The sequence below is a fragment of the Chiloscyllium plagiosum genome, unplaced genomic scaffold (assembly GCF_037043375.1).
Source record: "Chiloscyllium plagiosum isolate Xiang-an unplaced genomic scaffold, Cpla_swu_hap1 HiC_scaffold_27, whole genome shotgun sequence".
NCBI classification, from domain to species: Eukaryota; Metazoa; Chordata; class Chondrichthyes; order Orectolobiformes; family Hemiscylliidae; genus Chiloscyllium; species Chiloscyllium plagiosum.
Genome location: NW_028270165.1, coordinates 17,932,092 through 17,949,085, shown reverse-complemented (window position 1 = coordinate 17,949,085; position 16,994 = coordinate 17,932,092). Strand labels below are relative to the sequence as shown.

The window sequence follows — 16,994 nt, the reverse complement described above, 5'->3', positions numbered from 1 at the left end:
TGAGAACATCAGAGTCACGTCACAGCGCTGTCAGAGGAGGGGAAGCTGAAATCGCCCCACACGCTGCTCAAGGACATATTTCACTTTCTCCAACTCATCTCCCCAACCACTGCGGCTCCTGGGAGTGGAAAGGGAACGAACACCAAAACCCAGTCTCAGCTTTGTAAATCTTAAGGAAATAAGAAATCTGTTCATCCTGTTGGATCTTCCATCCTGGGCTGACAGCGTTGATTTTAAATGGCTGTCCAGTCAGTGCCGATTCGTTTTGGCTGAAAAAAATCTTCCTTATCTCATCCCAGCATTTCTTGCCACAGAGATCTGTGCGGCAGAGTTCATGTATATATTTCCTTGTATGGTATTTTGTAAATAACATTCGTTTGCGGGTTGTTTGTATCGGCTATTCCAGGTTCATTAGCCGCTGTTTAAGTGTGTTGGTAGGTTTGTGGGCTACCATGATGCTGAGAGCGTTGAGTTGTCTGGACATCATTTCCCAGATGTCTTTTATGTAAAGTAATGTGGCTAGGGTTTCTGCACACGCTGTGTCTGCTTGTGTCAGTTTGTTGATGTGAAATCGACACACTGGGTTTATTGGGTAGGCAAAAGTGCGGATTGCAGATGCTGGAAACCAGAGTTTAGATCAGAGTGGTGCTGGAAAAGCACAGCAGGTCAGACAGCTTCCGAGGAGCAGGAAAATCGACTTTTCGGGCAAAAGCCCTTCATCAGGAATGGAAGCAGGACGCCTCCAGGGCGGAGAGATAAATTGGGGGGTGGGGGTGTGCTGGGCCGAAGGTAGCAAAGAGTACAATAGGTGAATGGGGGTGGGGATGGTGGTGAAAAGTCAGAGAGGAGGGTGGAGCAGATAGGTGGGAAGGGAGATTGGCCGGTCGGACAGGTCATGAGGATAGCACTGTGCTGGAAGTTTGGAACTGAAGTAAGGTGTGGGGAGGGGAAATGAGGAAATTGTTGAAGTCTACATTAATGTCTTGGGTTTGAATTTATCCGAGGCGGAAGATGGGGCATTCTTCCTCCAGGCATCGGGTGGGGAGGGAGCGGCGATGGAGGAGGCCCAGGACTTGCATGTCCTCGGCAGAGTGGGAGGGGGTGTTGAAATGTTGGGCCAGAGGGCGATGGGGTTGATTGTTGCGGTTGTCCTGGAAATATCCCCTCAAGCGCCGTGACTGGACTCTGCGAGGAGTCTCCAGCCTCCCCAATGTAGAGGAGACCGCATCGGGAGCAATGGATACAAGAAATGACATTGTTGGATGCACAGGTGAAAGCTTGCTGACGACCGCGGCCCAGGTTCGATTTCCGGGCAGGAAAGTAATTTTTAGTAGAGCTGACGAGGGTAATCTGCATCTCCCTGGTGGTCTAGTGGTTAGGATTTGGCGCTCTCACCGCCGCGGCCCGGGTTCGATTCCCGGTCAGGGAAACCATTTTCTGGGGTGCAGGCTACCCGTTCTTCTTAAATGCGCTGTGTAATTATTTATAGTCGTTCCTGGGTGCTGCAGTGTGTCGTTGAAATAGTGTCCTGTTGTTCTCCTCTTTTGTGAATTTTATGTCAGCGAGGATATTGTTGATGGTGTTGTAGGTTTCCTCTAATTTGTTTCATTTTTTGATGACAAAAGTGTCATCACTGTAGTGGATCCAAAGTTTGGGTGGATCGTTGGAAGGGCTGTTTGTTCGAGTCTCTGCATTATTGCTTCTGCGAGGAAACCTGATACTGGTGGTTTCATGGGTATTTCGTTGATTTGTTTGGAGGGCTTGTTACTGAATACGAAGTGGGTGGTAAGACACAGTTCTACGAGGTTGACAGTGCTATCTTTGCTGATGAAGTTTGTGCTGTGTTTGTGTCTCTGGTTCTTCGAGTAGTGTCTTCAGTTTTCTTTGGCCAAGTTGATGTTAATGGATGTGAACTGGGCTGTTATGTCAAAGGACAGCATTATTCCATCCTCTTCTATCTTAGTGTCTTTGGTGTTCAGGAATTCTTGGATGGAGTAAATGGAGTGGCGTGAATCTTCGACTTGGTGTTTTCAGTGGAGGCCTTTGACAAGTCTGCATATTGGTGTTCTAAATGGTGAGGCTTTGGGACTGAGGGGGGCTCCTGGTTTGAAGAGGAGAACAACAACATAGTACCATTCTTAGATGTCACAGTAGAGCGAACAGTCAATGGGGAACTTCAAACTAGCGTCTACAGAAAAACAACACACACAAACCAAATACTTAACCACAGAAACAATCATCCCAATACACACAAACGTTGCTGCATCAGGACATTATTTCAACGAGCCACTACACACTGCAGCACAGAGAAACTACGAAGCGCAGAAGAGGAATACGTATATAGTGTATTTAAGGAGAACGGGTACCCAATAAACCCAGTCCGCCGATTTCACATTGATGCTTCCAAGCTGACTTTCAAAAATTCGTTTGGCCGTCCATTCTTTCCTGTTTGTTTTTTGTGGGTTTTGAAAGCTTTCCAAATCCTCTGACTGAGTATTTGAGTTGGGAAGTTATGTTGTGGCTGTACAGGACATTGGTTAGACCAGTTTTGGAATATTGTGTGCAATTCTGGTCTCCTATCAGAAGGATACTGTGAAATTTGAAAGGGTTCTGAAGCACCAGTGGGTCCACAGAGGGGAAGAGGCCCTTCTGCTGTCCTGAGTGTGGGAAGGCCTTCAGTGATTCCTCTGCTTGCTGCCGCAACAGTTGGTCCACACCGGGGAAGGTTGTTCTCCGGCCCCAAGTGCGAGATGGCCTTCAGCAGTTCTTCCCACCTGCTGAGACACCAATGGGTCCACACTGAGGAGAGGCCGTTCTTCTGCCCCGAGTGTAGGAAGGGCTTTGCTCTTTCCTCCGACCTGCTGGCCCATTGGTGAGTCCACATGGGTGAGTGGTCGTTCAGTTGCCCTAAGTGCAGGAAGTCCTTCAGCAATTCCTCAGCCCTGCTGAGGCACCAGTCCGTCCACACCGGGGAGAAGCCGTTCTCCTGCCCCGAGTGTGGGAAGGGCTTTATCCGCTCCTCCACACTGCGGAAGCATCAGCTGGTCCACACGGGGGCGGGGGGGGGGGGGGGGGTGAGGCCATTCTGCTGACCTGAGTGCGGGAAGGCCTTCAGCAATTCCTCCACCCTGCTGAAACACCTGTGTGTCCTTCAGCAGTGGGAGGCCCTTCAGCTGGCCCGAGTGTGGGAAGAGGTTCATGTTTGCTTGCAACTTGCGGAAGCACCAGCGGGGGCACTGCTGCTCATTGAGCCAGGGACTGCACATTGCCAATGAAATTATCCAAATAAACCTCAGACCGCAAGACCATCGGAGCAGAAGTTAGGCCATTGGGCCCGTCGAATCTACTCTGCCATTCGTTAGAGACAAAATTAGTGCAGATGAGATTAGCTACAGGAAATAGGCCATTTGTCCCAACAAGTCCACACAAACCCTCCGAAGAGTAACCCATCCACACTCATTTCCCTCTAACTAATGTACCTAACACTATGGGCAATTAAGCATGGCCAATCAACATGACCTGCACATCTTTGGTTTATGTAAGAAGACAGGATCACCCAGAGAAAACCCATGCAGACACTGGGAGATTGTGCAAACTCCTCACAGACAGCGATCCAAGGCTGGAATCAAACCTGGGTCCCGTGCGCTGTGAGGCTGCAGTGGTAACCACTGAGCCACTACATATTGCAACCCGAAGTTGCAAGCAGGAGGTTGGGAGAATACAGCCTCAGAATGTGGAGTAGTCAGCGTTTTGGGTATTAACCCTTCTTCAGGACTGAAACGTTAACTTCTCCATGAGAAACGATTTATGGGAATGATGCTGGGGGTTGTACGGTTTGAGCTCCAGGGAGAGGCTGAATAGGCTGGAGCTGTTTTACCTGGAGCATCGGAGGCAGAGGAGTGACCTAATAGAGGTTACAAAATCATGAGGGGCATGGACAGGGTAATAGACAAGGTCTTTTCTCAGGGGTGGGGGAGTCCAGAACTAGAGGGCATAGGTTTAGGGTGAGAGGCGAAATATATTAAAGGGACAACGTCTTCATGCAGGGGGTGGTACATATATGAAATGAGCTGCCAGAATATATGGGTCAGGTGCTGTCAAATGGGACTAGATTAATTTAGGATATCAGGTCAGCATGGACAAGTTGGACCGAAGGGTCTGTTTCCATGCCGTACGTGTCTTTGACTACTGGTACTGATGTAATTTTAAAATAGGGTCCAAGTAACTTTGAATAGTTCAATCTTATTGAGCTCACTTCCTGAAAAGTTTCAAATCAATCATCTGAGCGATACTGTTTAAACATGCTAAGTTGGACAAAGTATCCCATCAAGTTCAACACAAACCCAGAGTTGAAGAAGTCAGAACACCAAGGGGACCAAAACTGATCACAATATTCCAGGTGCAACCTCATCAACGTCCTGTATAACTACAACATAACTTGCCAACATCTATACTCAATTCCCTAATTGATGAAGGCCAGTGTGCTGAAACCTTTCTTCACTGCCTTGTGTACCGATGTTGTCAGAGATATAGGACCTACTTTAAACTGATCCACAATCCAGCTACTGGGAGCCCAGAAGCAGAGTAGTGCTGCGTGAGTGTGCTGGGCACATAACCCAGAGGTCGATGGGTAAAAACCATGTGATGCTATTGCCCAATGTCTTCGTAAGCTGCTTTCATTTACAATGGTGCTCTGTTCTGTATCTTGCCTTTGCATCTGCTTCCCAAAGCTTCTTCAGTGGAGGAGTGGCAGCTGGAGACCAGGAGTTCAACGACCCGCCGGTGCTTGAGGAAGTTCCAAGCTCCAAGAAGATGGGGGTAAGGCTGGAGGCTGGATTTGCTCAAGGCTTGTATTTTTAACTCATTTAATGGTTCCTACTGTATGGGGCTATGGTTTACATTAAAACCGGAGGATCATATCAGAGTGTTTATATTTAGCAGCGGTAGTTGGTAAAATACACTCCCTGGAGGAGCACCTTCTATGATGCTGCATTTCTTGCTTTATGCCCTTCCCCCATTTCTTATCTCCCAGCTTGGTTTTATGTTTTTTTGGTTAAATTTAATTTCATATTATTCAGACTGGGTATTGACTGTGTGCTATTAATTTGATTCTTCGAATATTGAAAGTCAAAATTAATGGTGTAATTTCATTTCTGATGTCAGAGTTTGACATTGAATGTGCAGATGTGAATACCAGTAAGTTGTGAAAATACATCAAGAACTTGTGGTTTTTAACAAAAAGAGCAGTTCACTGATATTCATGGCATTGTCTCATTTGGGAGTGATGATTCAAATCTGACCAACAAACCGTTTCATGCAGTCACCCAATTTAGTTAAAATTTTCTTTAATTTAATTAAAGAAAAGAGCTCTGGCAGGCTAAGATTTATGCAATCTATTTATAAGATTATGTCCATTGCTTGCAATATGGTCTCATCCACATTAGGGAAACTGGACGCCAACTCGCGGAACGTTTCAGGGAACAACTCTGGGACACTAAAACTAAACGACCGACGCCCTGTGGCTGAACACTTTAACTCGCCCTCCCATTCCGCCAAGGACATGCAAGTCCTGGGCCGCCTCCACTACCAAACTCTTGCTACCCGACTCTTGTAAGAAAAACACCTCACCTTCTGACTTGGGACCCTCCAACCACATGGTATCAATGTAGATTTCATCAGTTTCCTCATTTCCTCTCCCCCACCTTGTCCCAGATCCAACCTTCCAATTCGACACCAACCTCTTGACCTGTCATACCTGTCCACCTTGCTTCTCACCTATTTGCTCCACCCTCATCTCTGACCTATTACCATCAATCCCTACCTCCATCTACCTATTGCATTCCCAGCTGCCATTCATCCAGCCCCACTTCCTTCCCATTTACCTCTCAGCCCCCTTGGGCCACCCTTTATTCCTGTTGAAGAGCTTATGCTCTAAACCAAGACTGTGATGAAACAACATTCTCAACAATTAGGAAATAGCTCCCAAGTCAGATTTCATTCCCTCTTCTGTTTCCCAGTTCTTTCAGAAATAAGATATGTCTTTTTCTTCCACTACAAAGTGATCTTCCACTTTGCGCTGTCTGAAGTGTTATGCCACATTATTACTTCAGCCACCTTTTAAGAATCCTTTCAACCTGTTTTTCTAACAATTGTGGAGGTGACCAAAAGCAAACATGACACTCCTCTTGAATGTCCCATTTCTCCTCCTATGAGCCATTTTGTCATGTTGTCTGTGTTACAAGCAGCCGAGTGCACTTGGTTTCTGAATTGAAATTTGGCCATTGAAGTGATCAGAATTACTATATATCGATGGATAGCTATGTTTGCACTAACTGTAATTATCCACCAATACGATGTCGTTTGTTCCACCAAAACTGGAAACAATGATTTGTTATTATATTGCAGTCGGATGTAGAAAATCATCCCAGCGATCTTCACGTTATTATAGTTTACTGTGGCCATACAGCATTGCGAGGCAGTTTGATGTGACTAAAACTTGGATGGAAAGAATGTAGATTGATGAGAAGTCAAAATGGCAGTGTCTCTGGCCACAATTGATCTGTCTGGCTTGATTATATGAGTGGCGGCTCTTCAAGAGCAACTTCCACTCCATCACTTCAACCAGCAAGAGGAGATAAGTGTGAACACCACATTCCGACTGTGACATATACGCATTGCTTCGATGTTTTTGATCAAAATCCTGGAACTCGCTCCTGAACCTTTATTATAGACCACATCATATTTGTGAAGTAATTTAAGAGGCAGCTCACCACCACTTTTTCAAGGACAGTTTGGGAAGACTTGCTGGCAGAGCCAATGATATGCACATGACATTGGAAACATGGATCGCATGGATAGATGATTGGCTAACCAATGATACAGGAGGGATAAGGGGCATGCTCAGGATCGCAACTTATAACTAGCAACGTTCCACAGGGATCAGTGCTGGGGCACAAAATTATTTACCATATTTATATGAATTACTTGGATAAGTAAAGTGAATGTACTATTGCCAGGACTGCAGCAGAGACAGTTGATTAGAATGCAGGTGGTGAGGATGACATGAACTCTTCATCCAAGTTCAGTGAGTAATCGGGAAGGCAAAAGGGAGATTGGCCTTTCAATGGAATATAAAAGTAGGGAGGTTATAGTGAACCTCCGGCTGGAGGTTTTGATTGAAAGTGCAGTGAAGATTCAACCAGCTGACAGTGGATCTGAATCACATGTAGATCAGACCAGGTTTGGACAGCAGGAAACCAGATAAGTTTTTACAAAAAACCACAACGATTTCATCATTTGACTCTTAATTCCAGATTTATATTGAATTCAGATTCCACCATCTGCCGTGGCAGGTTTTGAACCCAAGTCCCGTGAACATTACCTGGGTGAATGGTCTGGTGACAATAAAGTGGCCATCGCCTCCCCTGAACACATTGGCATATTGTGTTCAGAGGTAACAAAGGAGCAAGAGGTTTCAGCAGCTGCTAAGTTGTTGATATTACACAAGGGAACATCAGCACTCTCAGTAATGGCACAAACTGAAGTCAGTGTCCTGTATCAGAGGTCAGGGCTCGGGATCCACAAGAAATAGGAACAGCAATACGCCATTCAGCCTCTTGAGCCTGCTCCTCCATTCAGTAGGATCGTGGCTGATCTGGCATTCCCCACATCCACTTTCCTGCCCTTTTCCTGTAACTGTTCATCCCCCGACTGATCACGAATCTATCGATCCTCGTTTTAAATGTGACAAGAAGGATGTCAACAGAGTTACTGGGGTTGGGGGAGGGGCGGGGGGTGCTCAGGTCGAACTTGGGGACTAAAACAATGGCTTCACACTTCACAATATTTAACTAAGGGAATGTTTATGGTTATCCAATGCTGGAAATTGGGCAGGCATTCAGATAAAATTATTGGTAAATTATGAATGACAGAGGAGTCGGGAGAGAAGTGGTGTTCAGGCACAGTTGGATGTCATCAGTATAGATGCCAACACCAGCAGCTACGGTTAAATAAATAAGAACGGAAGACGCTAAAAGCAGACCCTCCCAGAGGATACAGCGATGTTGGAGAGGGTCAGTACTGTCATTAACCCTGATCAAGGCTGTCCGCAGGTCGACGAGGGAATGTTCATCCCTGTCACCGTTACAAAGGATGTCAAATATGACCTTGATAAGAACTGTTTCAGGGGTAGAAACCAGACTCGAGGGCTTTAAATATAGAATTCTGGAAAAGATGGGAATGGCTAATTCAATAATGTTACATCCAAACCAACACTTCCATTGGTGCGATAATTATAGAAGTGTTTTGATTTTTATTTAGATGATTCTCAGCAATACTGAGTAAGAAGCAACAAAATTAACACAAGAAATATTGCAATTGCTACAATATGCCTGCTCCCAATAGGAGACCATCTGGTGTTCACTTAACTGTCTGCAAGGCGCAATATTGGAAAGGAATTATCCAGTTCATAGCTATAAGAGGGGAGACACAGACTGCTTGATACAAAGGGCGGGAGTAGGCCACTAGGCCCTACGAGCCTGCTGCAACATTAAATAAGATCATGGCTGATCTGAATACAACCTCAGCTCTACATTCCTCCACATCCCCGACAATCTGTCACCCACTTGGTTAGCAAGAACCTATCTACCTCTGCCTTAAAGATTTTGAATTCACTGCCTTTTGAGGAAGACACACAACCATGAGAAAGAAAAAAAATCATCCTCATTTTTGTCTTCTACTTTTAAAATATGACCCTCTATTTTCAGATATTAAGATAGGGATACAAGCTGCATTCAAATAATACCTGTGGTACAGTGAACTATCTCAAAGTGCTTCACGTGAACATAATGGGAATTCCTTTAAAAATCACAAGAGTGGAGCACAGATTAGGACAGGTGACCAAAGACTTGGTCAAAGGGGCAGGTTTAGGGCAATCTTTTAAACAGGTTCAATTTCCCAAACATCTGAGGACAAAGACGTAAAGAGCAAACACAAAATAGCAAAAGATGGGAAACAACAGTGTGGACATAATGTCACAGGATGAGTAATCCAGGGAACATGAGTTCAAATCCCACCACAGCAAGAGGTGAGATGTGAATAATTCAAATCAAAAATGGGGAACACAAAATTAGTCTCAGTATGGTATCGATGGCACTGACGTCAATTGTCATAAAAGCCCATGTTCACCAATGTCCTTTCAGGAGGGAAACTGCCGTGCTTACCTGGTCTGGCTTACATGTGACTCCAGACACACAGCAATGTGGTTGACTCTTAAATTGCCCTCTGAATTGACATAAGCAAGACACCTTGCACTTAAGGATGGATAACAAACATCAACCTTGTTAAAGTGTCAGAACAGAAAGTGCTGGAGAAACTCAGCCAGTCTGGCAACACCGGTGGAGAGAGAGAGAAAGAAACAGAGTCAATATCCTGGCCTGCGTCCAGAACAGTTGTGAAGAAGGGTCACAGCACTTGAAATGCTAACTCTGCTTCTCTCTCCACTTGTGCTTCCAGTCCTATTGAGTTTCTCCAGCAATTGGTGCATTTTTGTGTTTCAGATCTCCAGCATTGCAGTTCTTCATTACACTGACTTAGGGAAGCTCAAATCCGATAAAAGAATAAAACAGAAGGGCTGGAATTACTCAGCAAGTCTGGCAGCAGCTATGGAGATAAAAACAGTTAGTTCTTCGGGTCATTGAATGATCTTACATCGGGGACAAACTTTTGGCAAGCTGCAAGAGTAAAAGGCACTGGTGTAACTTCAACATCTGGGAGCACTCTCTCAGCCATGGAGGTCAGACTGACTCAGCATTCTGGTCCTGCTCATTACCTGTTAACTTCTCCATTTGTTGTTCTTGTTATATTTCTACATGGTTGACACATTCCTATGTTTTAAAATGATATTCCAAACTGACAGGAATTTTCCATGTAAGTAATCATACATTAGAGGGTTTGAAACGTGAATGTAACTTTTAAACAAAAAGTATTTATTCATGCATGGTGTGTGGGCATCGCTGGCAATGCTTGCATTTATACCATCCTTAACCACCCTGTGGTTGGTTGGAAAAGTGAATGAAGGTGTCTGAGAGTGTCTTGATCAGCACAGCAATCTCAAAGATGGGTGTGCTCAGGTAGAAGTACCGTCCACTCCCACAGCAAGTCTGCATTCACTTCAATTACAGATGCCATCTCACACTCCCAGGAAAAGGACAGCATGGGATTACAATCAGAATAAAGCTTCCTCTACTCTTAAATTGAAAGTGAGGCTACCTCAACACTGTCCCCAACAAACACTGTCAAGACAGAGACAGCATTGGGTTAGATACAGAGTAAAACTCCCTCTACACTTCCCCATTCATTCAGTCCCTGGACAATGACAGCAAAGGGTTAAATAAACAGTACAGCTTCTTCCATTATGACTGACACTTAGTACGTTCTACACCAATCCTCAAGGATAATTCAGAACTGAGCCTATTATCTGGTACTGAATTCACACACCCTAATGGGAATGACAGCAACAGAAAATCAGGTAAAACACACACAATGTACAACAAAACTAGACTGTTATTGGGATCTAAGATATTTAAATGAGAGGAGATATGATCCCTGCAATGATCTGAATGTGAGCTGAACAACTTTCTCACTTGAACAATATTCTCCGGGAATGCAATGTCCACCTCACTGCTGTCTATTCAGTTCCTCTGCTCTGGTTCAGGGCTGAGTTGCGGCTGACCACATGGTGGCGTGGGCGTCAAGAGGTTAGACAATTAAGGTCAACTTGGATTGAGGGCATCCTGTGTCATGCCAGTGAGGTCGAGGGTCGCTGATTTACTCAACTTATAATCGGGGACAAGGAGATGTCAGGCTGGGCTTGTATCAATTTGCGTTAAGAAGAAACAGATGATCTGATGAAGCTGTATAACATCTGGAGAGGACTGAATGTAAATGTAATGTCCACTCATTTCTAGCCAGAGACTAGCCTCTCATTTAAGATAGGAGAGTTTTGTTTTTCTCTCTAGTGTTCCCAAGTCTTTGAAATTCACTTCTTTAGAAAGCAGCATGTGGTGGTGGCACGGTGGGTAGCACTGCTGCCTCACGGCATCAGTGATCTGAGTTTGAACCCACCCTTTGTGAGGAGTTTGCACATTCTCCCCTTGTGTCTGCGTTGGTTTCCTCTGGTGCTCTAGCCTCCTCCCACAGTCCAAAGGATGTGCAGGTGACTGTAGATTGACCATGGGAGATGCAGTGTTACAGAGATAGAGTAACGAACTGGTTTTGGGTGGGACGGTCAGTCAATGTTGACTCGATGGGCTGAATGGCCTACTTGCACGCAATTGACCTATATCAAGCAACAGTATACTCTTGCTTTATGGTTACCGGCATCAAATTACATTCGTGGTTTTGGTTATTTCATCGCTTACGTCATCATATTCAACCAACTGCAGCATCTCGAAACTTGCTTAATTACAATATCCAATATCGGCAGAGTACTTTGTCTTTTTGTCACGACCATTATCTTGAAATCTGACGTGTGACCTCTTCATTGCTGTCAAAGTTCCTTATTTGTCCCTACATTGTCATGGTTTTACTTTGTCGAATGACTTCCTGGCTTTTGCATTTAAGACCCTATATTCTGCCCTCGTCAACACTTTCCCTTCCAATTCTGTACTAAAGATTTCATGAAAAACCTCAGAGTGTGGTGAGACTGTGGAACTCACTCCTATAGTGAATAGTTGGGGTGAAAGACATTACAACTAAGGGTAAGCAACCAAATACAAATGAATGTCACTCTCACCAGATTCACAACACAGTGAAATTAAAACATGCAATGTCCCTCAATTTCTCAACTGTTCCTAACCAGACTTGATGAAGAACAGATCTTGCACATCAACATTATAATTTAAACAAAATCCAACAATTATAAATACGGCAACTTTTCTAGGCCAAAGTTAAGTAGATAATCTAATTAATAGCAATGAATTAAACCCTTTGATCAAGTCCCCCATCATCTCAGAAATAGACATTTCAGCGGCAAATTAAGAAAGAATTTTTTTAAAAAACTTACCAATTCAAACAAACAGTTTCCAACAATGTATTGCCAAGCCTTTGTGCAATACTTGGACTATGAGTGTTTCACAGACACGTAACTGTAAATCCAATTTAAAAGTCACTGCTGAATGTGAATAGACACCCCAAAGTATTCAGCTATTTCATACAGGCTGGGACTCATTCCCAGAAAGTGCCAACAATTCTTTAAATGGACAGTAGAATCTCGAGAGAACAGCTCCTGGGCTCAACAAGCAGCAACGCCCAATGGAAGCAAAGTTGGCGGCGGGACAGGGCGGGGCAAGGGCATAAAACAAAAAAGCCCACTGACTCTCCCACTGCACACAAACTGTCAGAATGCACAGGGGCTCAGTCCTGGGAGTGACCCACAGCAGTTTCATCAAGAGGGCCACACTTGATGAACAGATCTTGCACACCAGAATTATAATTTAAACAAGAACAAACAATTATGAATACCGCAAATTTACTAGGGCAAAGTTAAACAAGATAATCCAGTTAATAGCGATGATTTAAGCCTTATGATCAAGTCCTCCACCATCCCATAGACACAAAATTAAGGGGTTAGTTAAGGAAGAGAATTTTTAAAATTATCAATTGAAGCAATCAATTCCCAACAATGGATTGCCAAGCCGTTGGGCAATTCTTCGATGATGAGTTGTTCACAGGCACATAACCGTAAATTTAATTTCAAAGTCACTGCTGAATGTGAATGGACACCCTGAAGTATTCAGCTATTTCTTACAGACTGGGGCTCGTTCCCAGACAGAACCAATAATTTTTTAACTGGACAGAAAACACTAGAGAGAACAGCTCCTGGTCTCAACGAGCAGCAGTGCCCACTGGAAGCAAAGTTGCGGGGGTGGGGGAGCACGACGGCATAAAACAAAAAAATCCGACCGACTCTCCCGCTATAAGCACTGTCAGAATGGGCAGGGGTTCAGTCCTGGCAGTGACCCACAGCAGTTTCACCAGCAGAATCAGATTGTTGGGAGCACTGGTGTGCCCACTGGTGCTTCTGCAAGGTGCAGAATGATGAGACCCTCCGCCTGCACTCGGGGCAGGTGAACGGCCTCTCCCCGGTATGGCCCCGCCTTTGCCTCAGCAGGTGGGAGGAATTGCTGAAGGCCTGCCCGCACTCTGGGCAGGGGAAGGGCCTCTCTCCCGTATGGATCCGAAGGTGGGATGCCTGGTTAAAGCCCTTCCCTCTTGAGGCAGGAGAACGGGCTCTCCCTGGTGTGGACCCGCTGGTGCCTCAGCAGGGCAGAGGTATCGTTGAAGGCCTTCCCGCACTTGGAGCAGCTGAAGGGCTTCTCCAATATGTGGACCCGGCAGTGGGTCAGCAGGACGGAGGAATAGCTGAAGGCCTTCCCGCATTCGGGGCAGGAGAATGGCCTCTCGCTTGTGTGACCCGCTGGTACCTCTGCAGGACAGAGGAAATGCTGAAGGTCTTCCCGCACTCAGGGCAGCTGAAGGGTCTCTCCCTAATGTGGACCCGCTGATGGCTCAGCAGGCGGGTGGAATTGCTGAAGCCCTTTCCGCACTCAGAGCAGGAGAACAGTCTCTCCCCGGTGTGACTGCGCCCATGAGTCTCCAGGTCAGATGGGAAACGGAAGCCTTTCCCACAGTCGCCACACTTCCACGGTTTCTCCACGGGACGGGATTCCTTAGGTTTCTCCATGACCGAAGCTTCACCTGCACACAAACGCGTGTACAGTACCTCTCTGCCGTGAATTCCTCTTCCCAGTCTGTATAACATTTACTGGCTCCACAACCAAAGTGCTGCAACAGTCGGGTCTCTCTTCCAGTCTCACTGATGCTGAAAACGTACTGAAACAGGAACTAAAACGCTTGGTTCCTTCTCACAGAATCATGGTCGAAAATTGTTATAGTCCCGATGGATTCAGTGACTGTCAGACATTGACGTGAAATTGAGGACAGCAAATACTGGAGAGTCAGAGTCAAAGTGCAATGCTGGAAAATCACAGCAGATCAGGCAGCATCCGAGGAGCAGTCGAGTCAATATTTCAGGCAAAGCCCTTCAGCTATTGATATTGAAACTTCCGTCTTCAGATCTTCAAATAATCTGTAAAAAGAGATTACAAAAATCATCACTGTCAGTCCAGGTTAGAAATTCCAAACAAGCAATTCTACTTTACGCAGAACATTCTTTTCTTTTTCCACAAAATTGAAAGCACCATCCCACCCCCTCTCACCCCTCTATTCTCACTCCGCTCAAACTAATTCTCCCGGTGGTACTGATTCAGGATCTTACAGAGACCGAAAAGTGAAAACATCAAGACAGACACCTCTGAATTTTGGATACATCCACCTGAAAGTTAGTATCTTTCACGATATGTAGGAGTGAGTAAGTCTGATTTTGGGAAGCAAAAAAAGTACCAATTCAGGATGAACCTTCAATGCAGCTTCTTGAGAAACAACCAGACACGGAATGGTTAACATCTGGGGAGGTGGAGGAAATGAGATATCAAGGCATTGGCACCGACACCAGACAGAAACTGAACATACAGGCATGGCAAACATTACGGGCAAGCCAGAGTCATTGAGATACACAGCACAAAAACAGGTCCTTCAGTCCAACTCATCCGTGCCGACCAGATAGCCTAAATTAATCTCGTCTCATTTACCAGCACTTGGCCCATATCCCTCTGAACTCTTCCTATTCATATATCCATCCAGACGCCTTTTAAATGCTATAATTGGACCTACATCCACTACTTCCTCCGGCAGATCATTCCTTACACTTGTCTCCCTCACGCCAAACATACTACCCTCCTGTTCTGGACTTCTCCCATCCCTGGGAAATGACTTTGTCTATTCAACCTATCCATACCTCGCATGACTCTATAAACGTCTCTAAGGTCACCCCTCAGCCTCTGGTATACCGGGGAAAACAGCTCAAGTAATGCACTGCGTGTACTTTTAGCTTCACACTCGCTGAACCTCCCTCCCGTGTAAAACATTGTTTCCCTCCCCCACACTGTCCATGGGAAAAGCCAAGAGTGCTGAGACTCTGGAGTTGGGGGAATGCCACGTAGAATTCCTACAATGTGGAAACACGCCATTCAGCCAAACAAGTCCACGCAGACCATCCAAAGTGTAACCCATGCATACAATTTCCCCTATCCCATTACACTACACTACACTCCACTTACTGCACACTCTGGGCCCATTTAGTATGGTCACTTCTCCCGAAACCGCACATCGTTAGACTTTGGGAGGAAACCAGAGCAGCCGGAGGAAACCCACGCAGACACGGCAGGGAGAATGTGCAAACTCCACACAGACAGTCGCCCCAAGGCTGGAATCGAACGCTGGTGCTTGGTGCGGGAAGGCAGCAGTGCTCTCCACTGATCCATCGTGCTACTTACGTGTGCAAAAGGAGGTGGGGCCTGGGAACTTTCTTAATTGTACCACACAGTGGATTGTTGAGTAAGGTTAAATCTCACGGGATCCAGGGAGAGCTAACCAACTGGGTACAAAATTTAGAAGCGCGTTGTTGTAGATGCTGGAATCATTCCTGAAAACAACAAATGCTGAAGATCACAGTGGGTCAGGCAGCGCTGTGCCACTCTATGACCGGATAGTGTGGATGTGGAGATGATGTTTCCACTAGGAGAAGGGTTGAGGATGCCAAGTCATTGAGAGCATTTAAGACAGAGATAGGTTCTTGATTAGTAAGGGGTCAAGGATTATGAGGAGAGGGCAGCAGAATGGGATGGAGAAATATATCAGCCATGATCGACTGGTGGAGTAGACTCGATGGGCCAAATGGCCTCATCCTGCTCCTGTGTATTATGGTCTTAAAGCGGAGCAGTAGTCTTAAGAGGTTCTCACAAACTATTTCAGAATCCTGAAGAGGAGTTGTTGGACTGGAAACCTTAACTCTGCTTTTTCTCCACACATGCTTCCAGTCCTGCTGAGTTTTTCCAGTGTTGTCAGTTTTTGTTTCAGTTTTCCAGCATCCACAGTTCTTTGTCTTATTTATCACAGTCATTTCTTGCCTTTCCCAAGTGTCTGGAACTTCATCTCCCTGATCTACAAACTGTTCAGTTACCCTAGAAATGACCACTACCTCCTTATCAGAGTAGACCCCTTTGTTGCAAAATGATTGTTCAATTCTGGGACCAAAATAATTGCATTCGTAATTACTTACAACAGGGACTCTCAATATCTCAGGCAAGAACACAGCCAGATTTTTTCAGACAGTACATTTATGTGATTTGATACAAATCCCTATTCCCTACTTTACCAGCGTGCTGCTGGGAATGGAGGGTTTGAGTTAAGAAAAAGCTGGGACATTTTTCCAACGAAGCCGAGCAAGTTGACAGATAACTTTATCGAGATTTTTTAAATCAGGAGGGGGAAAAAATAAGGTGTCATTTCCTGGAGGCTCAGAATATTTTATTGCTCCAGAAGGTGTAAAAGGGGGTCCACAAGTCCACACCGACCCGCAGTCCACCCATACCCCTACATTTACCCCTTTACCTAACACTACGGGCAATTTAGCATGGCCAATTCACCTGACTTGCACATCTTTGGACTGTGGGAGGAAACCGGAGCACCCGGAGGAAACCCACGCAGACACGGGGAGAACGTGCAAACGCCACACAGTCAGTCGCCTGAGGCGGGAATTGAACCCGGGTCTCAGGCACAGTAAGGCAGCAGTGCTAACCACTGTGCCACTGTGCTACCATGCCGCCTACAACCGAGTTGAGCTGAGAACAGACAACATTTTACTCTGTGGGAACAGGGGGACCAGAGGACAGAGAAATCAGGACCTGAAATCGAGCTGACACCAGACTACCATGTTATCAGTGCTTTGACAATGGTACTTCTGTGCGGGGCAGGTTGAATTATGAATTGAATAGTAACTTCCTCAAGGAGACTGTGCAGGAAGGTCCGGACCT

At 45.6% G+C, this 16,994-nt stretch overlaps 1 non-coding gene across 1 annotated transcript; it reads left to right on the top strand.

The window, feature by feature from the left end:
* Window positions 1-1,357: 1,357 nt before the first annotated feature.
* trnae-cuc (transfer RNA glutamic acid (anticodon CUC)) lies at window positions 1,358-1,429 on the top strand. Its single transcript has one exon. It is a non-coding gene; the product is annotated as a tRNA-Glu (tRNA).
* Window positions 1,430-16,994: the final 15,565 nt, after the last annotated feature.